The following is a 12,515-nucleotide window of genomic DNA, read 5'->3' on the forward strand; positions in this document are numbered from 1 at the left end:
CTGACCACAGCACCTGCTCCAACATGATACATAGCATGTAGCAGCGTAGAAACCTGTAAAGTCTTTGACCTGACCTGACCGTGGTACAAACCTGCCATGGAACCGCCATTGATTTAAAAATGCATGATTGCTAAATTATTCAACACTACTCAAAAGGGAGATATTGTAATAAAAAAAAAAAAAAGGACAATTTATGGATGTCTGTCAGATGCCGTGTGCTCGCTCACATAATCATTCTGATCCTTTTATTTTTCATCACTAGAGATGGAAGCACTGGAACACTGGGCCCTTTTCACAGCAGACATTTTGACTTATCATAGAATAATGAAGAGATTATTCTACATACACCTGTGTTTATGATTGACGAGTCAAAATGGCTGTGGTGACAATAAATAAATGGCTGTGCAGTTCCAAATCTGAATGGAAAATCCAGTGGAAGAACAAACAAAACACAAATAATTAACTTATAGGGATGTTTTCATTGGTGAGAACTTGATATTCCCTGTATTCATTTCCAATTTTTTTTTTAACAACCAATGTCAGAATATTCATTTGTTTTATGTGAGGAGTAGCAAGACATCTGAAAATAATAATAGAATAAAAAATTATTAAGATCAACTGGATAGTTGTCACGAACTTGCAGGTCTCCGTTTCTTTACAAATCAGCCTCAAGACATAATTTACTTTGGGATGATATGGGATGGGTGACATATCTTGTATGTAAGGGGGGGGAAATCCAGAGTGGGAGAACAAAGCCCCCCCCCCCCCCCCCCCCCAAAAAAAATAAGAACAACAAATAGCACTTCAACGGAAACGGTAACAACAGATGAGGTACTCAATAAACTGAGCGCCCTCCAACCTAACAAGGCCACTGGCCATGACAACATCCCCTCCAAATTCCTCAGAGACTCAGCAGCCGCCATCACACCAATCATCACACACATAATAAACCTCTCCATAAAACAGGGACACGTCCCCAAGGACTTCAAAATTGCGAGGGTGACCCCTCTGCACAAAAAGGGCAGCAAATTAGACCCAGGCAACTACCGCCCTGTTTCTATTCTCACCTCCATCTCGAAAGTCATGGAAAAAATAGTCTACGAACAGGTCGAAAAGTACCTAGCGGAAAAAAATCTAATCTACGAATTCCAATCTGGCTTCAGAACATCCCACTCCACTGACACATGCCTTCTCTATTTGAATGACCACATCAAACAAGAGGTGGACGCAGGCAAATACTGCGGCATGGTCATGCTGGACCTACAAAAGGCCTTTGACACGGTCAATCACTCCATTCTGATTGACAAGCTAAAAGCAATTGGTTTTGATAGTCTATCAGTGAGCTGGATGCAATCCTACCTTGAGGGGAGGGAACAGATGGTGGAGGTAAACGGTACCCTATCCCCCCCCCTCACAGTGAGCTGTGGTGTTCCACAAGGAAGCATACTAGGACCGCTACTGTTCCTAATTTATGCAAATGACATGTCGTCAGCTTGTGACTGCAACTTGTTCCTGTTTGCGGACGACTCAGCCCTGCTGGTCTCTGACAAGAACAAGTTACAGGTTGAAAAAACCCTCAGCTCGGAACTAGGCAGAATCTGCATATGGCTCGCTGATAACAAACTATCATTACACATGGGCAAAACAGAGTCCATTCTCTTCGGTTCAAATAACAAACTCAGCAAGACCGACGGCTTCTCAGTTACAGTGGGTGACAATATTGTCACAAGGAAAGATGAAATTACCTACCTGGGGTCCATCCTAGAGGCTAATCTCTCCTGTGACAAAATGGCATCCAATGTAATAAAAAAAGTCAACCAACGAACTCGATTCTTGTACCGGATCTCCTCTCTGGTAAACAAGAACACCCTGAAGACTCTGGCAGGAGCACTCATTCAGGGGTACTACGACTATGCTTGCACCTCATGGTACCAAAGCACCTCAAAGGCGCTAAAAACAAAATTACAAACATCTCAAAACAAACTGGTCAGACTACTGCTTGACCTTACTCCTAGAACCCACCTCACCCCTGCCCACTTCGACAACCTAGGATGGCTTAGAGTAGACGACAGAGTACAACAACTTGCAATGGGCCTGGTCTACAAGATACACTACACGACCAAGGTACCCATGTACATGTCAAAATACTTCCCAAAGGTCAGTGAATACCACGATCACAACACCAGAGGGAGCTCCACAAATCATGTCAAACCCAGATTCGGCTCAAATAAGGGACTAAACACGTTTCGCAATTATGCCACATCAATGTGGAACGCCCTACCCAAAGCTGTAAAGGAATGTGGATCACTACCCACTTTCAAAACCTCTCTCAAGGGACACCTACGGGAGACTGCAATTCAACACTGGCCCCTGTAAATATCCTAACCCAATCATTCCAACCCCCTCCAATGTACAGTCATTTACCTAGTATGGTTTTGTCAATAGTTCAATGTACAATTGTGTTTGTTTGTACAGTGTCTCCTCCCCCCCCCCCCTCAATGTACAGTGTTACTTGTTTATACAGTATGCCCCCCGCCCCCCCCCCCCCCCCCAACCACCTCCAATGTAAATTACCCAGTATGGTTGTCAATATCCCAATGTACCCAACCCCCCCCACCCAACCTCCAATGTACAGTTTCTACGTCAAATGTATATACTCCCTTTTCTTGACTCCTTCTGTATCACAAACAGTACTGTATTTGCAAATCTGGTATGTCATAAATGTATAGATGTAGCAGTACTGACTATCTGTATGTCATGTATGTCATATATGTCTATATGAATTGAAAATGGGGGACCCTGATGGAAACAAGACAAACGTCTTTCTCAGGTCTGCATCCCCTTAACAATTGTATGTATTGAGCCGTACTGTATTGTACCCATTCTGCAATCTGTTAAATAAAGTTTTCATTCATTCATTCATTCATTCATTCATCATTCATTCATTCATTCATTCAACTGTCGAGCGGTGAGGAAGAGGGTGGGATTGCAGTACAAATACATGTTAGTAGAGCGAGTGAGTACAGATGAGATGGAGAGATGAGAGATAAGATAAGATAAGATAAGATAAGATATTCCTTTATTGATCCCCTTGGGGGAAATTCAGGCATCATAGCAGCATGGGGGGGAGGGGGGGGAGGGGTACAGGTAGTAAAACAACACAGTATACAGGTAGTAAAAGACAACACAGGCAGTGTAAACAAATTGATCAATATGGTCAATATAATTTACTATCTGACTAGCTGAGGAATATTCACATTATTCACAGTGTCACATAAGGTGCAGTATGCATGAGGTAGTGTTATAATTTACTATCTACTGAGTATACATTAATCAAAGTACCAGGGTAGTCTACGTTGTCCCCCTTGGGTTCCTATAAGTCCCAGGTCAATGTCTGGTAGCAGTCGCTGTCGCTGCCCCCTGTTGTGGGGCCTGGAGGCTGCTAGTCGCTGCCCACTGTTGTGGAGCCTGATGGCCGCTGGTATGAAGGACTGTCCGAGGCGGTTAGTTGAGTGTCGGGGGGGAATGAGTCTGTGGCTGAACGAGCTTCTCATCTTGACTAGCTCGTCGTAGAGGGGGTGGTAGGGGTTCTCCATGATGGCATCCAGCTTCCTTATCATCCCCCTCTCTACCATCACCTCAAGTCTAGGTAGCTCGACTCCCACCACGGAGCTAGCCTTCCTCACCAGCTTGTTGAGCTTGTTGGTGTCCCTTGAGTTGATGTAGCCTCCCCAGCATGATGAATGAGATGAGAGGAGCGAGACTGGAGGAGAAGAATGAGAGGAGAAAGGAGCGAGGCTGGAGAAGAATGAGAGGAGAAAGGAGCGAGGCTGGAGGAGAAGAATGAGAGGAGAATGGAGCGAGGCTGGAGGAGAAGAATGAGAGGAGAATGGAGCGAGGCTGGAGGAGAATAATGAGAGGAGAGAGGAGCGAGACTGGAGGAAATGAATGAGAGAGAGGAGCGAGACTGGAGGAGAAGAATGAGAGGAGAAAGGAGCGAGGCTGGAGGAGAAGAATGTCTGGGTTTGGGGCGTTCAGAGATAACAGCCACAATGGGGGAAATGTCTTCAGCAGGGAGGCGCAGAATACAAAAAGATGAAGGTTATCTGTCCAGTAGCTTCAGATGGCACTATATCCTCTCTCGTGAAAGAGGATAGGAAAACTAGGGATCTGGTATCTTCTTTCCTGAATGGCAAATTATTTCTGTCATTCTATCATACAGTAGCATAGATTCCAAAACACTACATATTATAAGCAGTTTTGGACATAAACAAGGAAGTGCACACGTGCAGAGAGAGAGAGAGAGAGAGAATTGTGTTTTCTTTTTTTAAATATGTTTTTTTTTTTTTTTTTTTTTTTTTTTTATTATTGCAAAACAAAACTTATTAAAAGTCAGTACTCAACACACAATGTATAATGAAACTTTCAGTAAAGGTGGTTAAAATATATGCAAGTACAGAAACAGGATAAAACAAAAATAGTCAATAATAACATTTTAACCGTATACAGTGTATATCCAGCGAAGTTACAATTATATAAATGTTAGTATATAATATACCCCTAATACCTATTTTCTAAAACCCTACACACATATGCTCCAGCTCAAACCCCCCCCTCCCGGACCCCCTCTTGGATAGTACCTCCATTATCCCTCACTCCTAACCAGACATCACCATTATAGGCTAGCTTTTATTCTCTCCACCACTTCTAACCACATTGACATTTTGGATTCATTGAGCCCCAGAATTCTTGCTGTAGATATTTCTTGATATATCACATCGAGATATGTAAGAAACCACACTTTCCGGCACATTTTTTCCGGTTGAAACCAACGTGATGCGATCAGTTTTTTAGCTACTGTGATACCCGATAAAACCAATCTTTTTAGTTGTGGATTCACTACAAACTCAAAAACATCATTCAATAGCAATACCGCGGGGTGTACAGGTATATTCCAAAATACGAGTATTGATAATTGTTGGGACACATCTTTCCAGAATGCCTTAACTGGTGGGCAGTCCCAATACATGTGCATAAATGTTCCTTCGTCCCCATTTGTACATTGGGAGCATTTGGAGTCTTGTATAAGCCCCATTTTGCACAGCCTTATAGGAGTCAAGTATGTCCTGTGAATATAGTTCAGATTGATTTGTTGATGATCCGGGTTCCTTGATGTAAGTCGGACATTTGCCCAGGCTCCTTGCCAATCAAAGTCATTTTCCAGGTCTGGTATATCCCTCCTCCAGACATTGTCTAGTTGAAGGGTTTCATACGAGGACGTTAGTAATTGATAATAAAAACCTGATACAAAACCTCCCAATGTATCTCTTTCATAGAAAAATTTGTGGTATCTGTGGTGTTCAATTGGTATGTGTAATGGAACACCGTGAGATCTCATACAAAGTCGTAACTGTATGTAAAAAAGCCATGTGGACTCGGTGAGGTTAAACTTTATGCATATTTCGACATAACTACAGAGGCCCTTGTTATTAAAAATATCCCCTAATGAGTGTATGCCTCTTTCTTCCCATATAGGGAATCTTATAGGTCGTTTTCCCATTAAGAGAGCATTGTTATTGAATATGGGAGTGTGATTATGCCATACTTGAGGGTTAGGAAATTTCCTTTGTGTTTCCCGCCATGTCCTGATTGCATGGGTTATTATTGGGCCAAATTCTCGCTCACAATGCTTGATTGAAAGTTTAGTGTATGCTATGTCTTTCAATCTCTGTGGGGCTACTATGTTTTCTTCTAATTTTCTCCAAGATACCAAAGCCTCGGGGTCAAACCATATCTTCTTCAATGGTCTTAATGTGAAGGCATTAAAATATTGTAAAAAATCTGGGACTGCCATGCCACCGTCTGCTTTATTTCTCTGTGCGGTGGATCTTTTTATGCGAGGTGGTTTGTTATTCCAAATAAATTTGTATGTGGAGGTTTGTAATCTTTTCCAGTAGCCCTCTGGAGGAGGTAACGGAAGCATTGAGCTGAAGAAATTGATTCTTGGTAATACATCCATCTTAACTATTGATACCCTTGCCTGTACCGAGTTTTTAAGTTTTGCCCACCTGTCCAGGTCGTCCTTGATTTTGTTCTGTATTTTTGTGTAATTGTGCTTCACCGTTTGTCTTATGGTGGGAAATATTTCCACACCCAAGCATCTGAAATGTTTGACCATGGGTATCGCACCTGGGAGGGTTGTCTCTTTTTTTGCACTGGTGTTAAGAGGAAGAAAAGCCGACTTAGGCCAATTTATTTTAAATCCCGATAAATCACCAAAGTTCTCTATCAACTTGAGTATAAGCGGCAATGTGTTGTTGGGGTTTTGCATGAACAATATTACGTCGTCCGCATATAAACTAATTTTATGATGTGTGCCCTTGATTACTATTGGTTCTATGTGTTGGGATTGTCTTATAAATTGTGCTAAAGGTTCTAATGATAGATCGAATAGTCCGGGACTAAGAGGGCAACCTCGTCTGGCTGAGCGTGATACCGGAAAGATATCGGAGATGAATGTGCCTGTTGTAATCCTGGCCGATGGGTCCTTGTATAGTACTTTAATCATATCAATGAAACCTTTTCCTAACCCCATCCTTTCCAATACTGCCCATAGAAACGACCATTCCAACCTGTCAAATGCTTTCATAGCATCCAGGGATAGTATCGCCTTAGGTGTGATGTCCTCTTTGTCTGTATCTAGTACGTGCAGTATTCGCCTTATGTTATCATTGATCAGGCGACCTTTTATGAAGCCTGTTTGGTCCGGATGAACTAAAGACGTCATATGCTTTTGCAATCTGATGGCTAATATCTTAGAGTACAGTTTGACATCGGTTCCGAGGAGGCTTAAAGGACGGTAACTACCGCATTCAGTGGGGTCTTTGTCTTTTTTGTGAAGAACTGAAATGAGTGCGGTATTTTGGTGTTCAATGAAGCTTCCCTCTTTGACTGAGTATAAGATCATATTTAGTAATAAGGGTCCAAATATGTCCCAGCAAGAAATGTACATTTCTGATGGGATACCGTCAATTCCCGGAGCTTTGCCGTTTTTCATTCCGGATATGGCCTTCTTGAGTTCTTCTAATGTGATCGGTACTTCTAACTGTTTAGCGTCTTCATCCGTAAGTTTAGGGAGAGTAATTTGATTAAGATATGTGTCTAATTTGTCTTGATCAAAGGTCGTTTCTGAGTTATATAAATCGGAGTAGAATTCTTTGAATGTATCGTTTATTATTTTGGGTTCTGTTACTAGAGCTTGTTGTTTCCTAATGGCAGTTATATCTGCAAATTTTGCATTAATTCTTAGTCGCATGGCTAATAGGTGACTAGGTTTAGAACCTTGGAAGTACTGCTGTTGTCTAGTGCTGCGTATTTGCAATTCCGATTTTTGTCTGTACATTGCTTTGATCTCTGTCTTTAGAATGTTAACTTGGTTATCTAGTCTAGTAGAGTTGTTGTATTTTAAAGAATTAAAAAGCGTTGAGTAAAGCGTTTCCATTTCAGACAGTTTTGTGTTTTGATTTTTGCGCAATATGGAGGTAAATCTATCCGAGAAATCCTTGATCATATTCTTTACCGACATCCATAATATTCTGGGATCTTGCACCGAGTTAGCATTATCTTGTAGGAATACTGTGAGAGCTTCTTTAATTTGTGTAATGAATTCCTTGTTGTTAAGCAGCATCGAATTAAAACGCCATCTTGGGGCCCGGGTAGATAGTGTACCAAATGTTGCTTTCAGGATTAAGTAGCAGTGATCTGATAGCGCATTGGGTGTCATTTCCACTTCATATTTATCAAATATTCTCGGGGATGCAAAGACGTAATCAATTCTGGATAGTGTGTTGTGTCTCGCCGAACGACAGGAGTACTTGCGGGTCATGGGGTTAAGTGAACGCCATAAATCAGTTACTCCTGTTGATTCCGACCAATCTTTTAATGCTTTAGATGAATTATTTTGTTCGCTGGAGAAGGAAAGGTAAGTTTTGTCCATCCTTGGGTTCCAAATGGCATTAAAATCCGCACCTATTATATATGAGTACTCGGGATGGTTTAACATTTCTCCTGTTAGTGAAGTGAAGAAACCCACTTCGTACAAATTCGGGGCATATACCGCTGCCAATGCAATTTTCCTGTTATTGTGTATAATCCTAGCTATAGTTATGCGCCCCTCAGCATCCGACCATACCCCTTTCAATTCGATATTTAATTTGCGTCTGACGACTATGGCTACCCCTCTAGTTCTCGTAGCAAAAGAAGAGTGACTAATATTATGGTATATGTTGTCCGCTAACGTATTTATGTCTCCCTCTAAAATGTGCGTTTCGCTTAATAGAGCCACGTCCACATGTTCTTTTTTCATCAGTGTAAGCACGCTTTTGCGCTTGTGTTGTTTGTTTATCCCACCGGTGTTCCATACCATTATATTCAAACTAGCCATAGTCTATGCATGTTTTCGTGTAGTTTTTGGTAATGTTTCTGGAGTATGAAGCTACAATAGATGCACATCCAATTAATGAGGTCCCGTTGAGAGCTGAGCTTAAAACATATATATATACAAATAAAAATCCCCTATTTTCCCCTCACCCAGAAAGTCGAACATGCCTGTGTTCCAAGAACACATCCTCCGCGATTGACTTTCTCCCATGGTCCACCGGATTGCCCAAACTGAGCATTGTAATCCTAATTTTCCTATGCTCATTGCCATAGGATCTAACATTTCCATTCTATTGCAATATAATGTCGCTTTTGGTCTTGCACCTTCCCTTACTGTAATGAAGTATTGTGATAAATAACCTAAAGATAAAAATAAAAAATAAAATAAAAAAAGAGAATAAACCTTTATCGACATATTCCTTTGAACCCTCCACCAACGTGTGGGGGAAAAAAAAAGGAAAAGATTGTAGAGCAATATTGACACCTTAATGTGAAGAACATTGGAAAAGAATAATGTAAGTTAAAATATATTTAAAAAATATAGAGTAATATTGACACCTTAATGTGAAGAACATTGGAAAAGAACAATGTAAGTTAAAATATATTTAAAAAATATAGAGTAATGAGAAGAAAAAATTAAATAAAATAAAAATCAATGGAAAGATATAGATAAGGAATAAGAGATAAATAATTATCAACGTGGAGAAGCCACTAGAACCGATTTAACTGCTTAGATAAGATAGAAAAGCAGCGCCTTTTAGCGCTTCAATGTGCCTTTAATGGAGTGATTACTTAAATTGTTAGAATAACCTTGCTGTGCTCATACGTTTATGTGTGGTTAATTTTAAAGTATTATTAAGGACTGATTGCACTTCATTTAATTTATTATCTGCTATGTGTATGCACACCGAATGTTATTGTTAGAGTTGTATGCTTCGTTGTCATGGTGCCTTATATTCTAGAAGGTTGTAGAATATACTAGTGCCTAGACTATTTTACATTCCAGAATGATCTAAGAGACCCAGGGCATTTGAGCGATAAACCCAGAATATTCCAGATAGATCTTTTTGCATTGATATTTATTTGTCCCCTCAGAGACCAGAGACTGAAATTATAATGTATTATGAATCGTATTATACACAGTACACTTTGTTATAGACGACTTGCATATCGTTTGCTACTTTGATGAACACAACAATGTCATTCCAACACTGGTGGAATGACCTCATTGATGAACACAATAAAGTCATTCCAACACTGGTATATATTTAGAGAGAGGCTTAACTGATTCCGGCATTTTCGTCATGCTTTGGGTTATTTGCTGCATTTTGATTCAGGAAATCCTCAGCTTCAAAGGGTGTAAATGGACCTGACCTGCGGCCGTTATTGCCCAAGAATGATAACAGCGCCGGATATGCTAGCCTTGGCTTGTAGCCGGCTTTGTACAGCTTTTGCATCACATCTTTGTATGGTTGACGTCGGATGATGGCCTCTCTGCTCAAATCTTCGTAGATAAATATTGGTTTATCACCATACTTCAGCTTCCCACGTTGGTTGCGAGCATATTTGATGATGTCATCCCTTGTTGTAGTTTTCCGCAGAGTGACAATGATGACTCTCGGCCCGTTGATACTTTGCCCCTGGGAACCAATTCTGTAAACTTGTTCCACTTCTGGCACTTTGTTTGGATCGGAGTTTTCCAAAATCGTTTTTGGAAAGTTGATGTCTTCGCAGTTCACTGCTTCATCAAGCCCCACAATGCGGATGTTATTCCGCCTGTGGTAACGATGGGTTTCTAGTTGCCTCTCCATCACTTCGTTTTTAAGCAATTTTATTTCCCTCCGATATTCCTCTTTAGCTCTTTCCATCTCTTCTCCCATCTCTGTCAAGCCACCTTCGTTCGCTTTGACTGCTTTTGTGTTTTCTGTCACCGAAATCTCCACTGTCGTGATTCGCTTTGACTGTGCATCGATCGCGTTCTTGACTTCTTCTAATTTCTCATCGATGCGATCGAATTTAGCCTCGATGCGTTCGAATTTAGTATCGACGTTTGCCTCGAGCGCCTTGATGTGTGTAATCTGCAGGTTAGACTGTTTTTTTTTTTTTTTAAATATGTTTTTGTAGATTTTTATTGGTTTGTACTACCGGGCAGTCCGGTAGAGAGAGAGGGAGATGAGGAAATGGGAGACAGAGCAGGGGAAGACATTCGGCAAAGGACGCCGGGTCCGGGAGTCGAACCCGGGTCGCTTGTATCCTTTCGGCAAGCAACAAGCCCTTCCGCGTTGCTCTGATTGGCCGAGCGCGCACATGCGCATGAGCCGCGACAAGCCACTCAGCCAGGCAGGAATACTAAACTCCGCTTAACGCAATTTATACAAATGGAAGTATTGATTTCGCCGTAACGAATCATTAAAAAAATATACCGTTAACTGGAATATGTTGTTTCTTTACACATATGTTGGATTATGTAATTGGTTTGTCATGACAAACCAATAAAAAAATCGCAAATTAACCGGTGGCTACAACAACACACAGCAACTACATGCATCATTGTTTACAATGAACGGTGGGGCTAATCGAAAGGACTGGACACGGACGCGTTAAACAGCAATCAATTAATTTAATATAACAGTCCGGTTCTGTGTTTGTTTGTGTCTGTAGATTGTTGGTGAACTTGTTTAACTTGTCCGTGTCCAGTCCTTTCAATTAGCCCCACCGTTCATTGTAAACAATGATGCATGTAGTTACTGTGTGTTGTTGTAGCGGTTAATTCGCGATTTTTTATTGGTTTGTCATGACAAACCAATTACATAATCCAACATATGTGTAAAGAAACAACATATTCCAGTTAACGGTATATTTTTTTAATGATTCGTTACGGCGAAATCAATACTTCCATTTGTATAAATTGCGTTAAGCAGAGCTTAGTATTCCTGCCTGGCTGAGGAGCTTGTCGCGGCTCATGCGCATGCGCGCGCTCGGCCAATCAGAGCAACGCGGAAGGGCTTGTTGCTTGCCGAAAGGATACAAGCACCCGGGTCGGCCGTTTCGCGATGCAGCGCATTACATGGTGTGCTACTAGAGCGCCCCTGAGAATTGTGTTTTCTAAGGAGCTTTGTTAGCACAACCAAGAAATCATTTTTGGCTAGGTTTCTTCTATATAATTATATGATTTAACACCATGATGTAAAAAGGTAAAAAGGAAAATCTAAAAGGTAATATAAACGATCTAAAAAGCTCAGGAAAGTGCTCGGGGGTAATGTAAAATATATGTGCAGATTAGTAAATGGGCTGAAACTCATATTTAGACCGATATGGTCCTTTGTAAAAAGGTGAGAATTTCCCAAAGAAAATGGTGCCTAAGCACTATTTGACAGATACATAGGGTGAAGTGTAGTTTGGTGTTCCCTCCACATTCCTGGTTATATGCTGTGTCATAGAGCAATGATCTCTCTGCCAGACGATGAAAGCAAAGACAAAACATGAAACCATAGAGATCTTATCTGTACAATCTCATTTCTGTGATCCCCTTCCCCTCTCACTTTTTTTTTTGACAGTTAAGGTCAAAATAATCAATCTGGGGGAAATGAACCGAAATCCAATTAGTCTCGTCCTCTGAGGATAAGGTTAGGTTATTGAAAATAACCGATCATTTGCCATTCATGGATTGAATTTCAATCGATTCCCTGGACTGAAATGGAGTCGACCTGAAGGTTGTGGTCAGCGTGGGGGGACTCCTCATTCATCTCCTCCAGCCTCGCTCCTTTCTCCTCTCATTCTTCTCCTCCAGTCTCGCTCCTCTCATTCATCTCCTCCAGTCTCGCTCCTTTCTCATCTCATTCTTCTCCTCCAGCCTCGCTCCTCTCATCTCTCCATCTCATCTGTACTCACTCGCTCTACTAACATGTATTTTCTTTTTTTTATTACTCATTCTTTTTTTATTAGAAGAATTTATGCAAATGTGTACATTCCAATTATACATTCAAATTATACATCTTCAATTTCATTCCCATCCCCTAACCCCACCCCATCCCATCCCACCCAAGGAGAGCGACAACAAACATACATATAATACA

At 41.1% G+C, this 12,515-nt stretch overlaps 1 protein-coding gene across 1 annotated transcript in view; it reads right to left on the minus strand.

Moving 5' to 3' along the window:
- The window catches only part of LOC311234374 (receptor-type tyrosine-protein phosphatase epsilon-like), a 110,304-nt gene that overhangs the window by 37,724 nt on the left and 60,065 nt on the right, over positions 1–12,515 (minus strand). The gene's annotated exons all lie outside the window — the stretch shown is intronic.

The sequence above is a fragment of the Notolepis coatsorum genome (genome assembly GCF_963971535.1).
Source record: "Notolepis coatsorum genome assembly, chromosome: 9".
NCBI lineage: Eukaryota > Metazoa > Chordata > Actinopteri > Aulopiformes > Paralepididae > Notolepis > Notolepis coatsorum.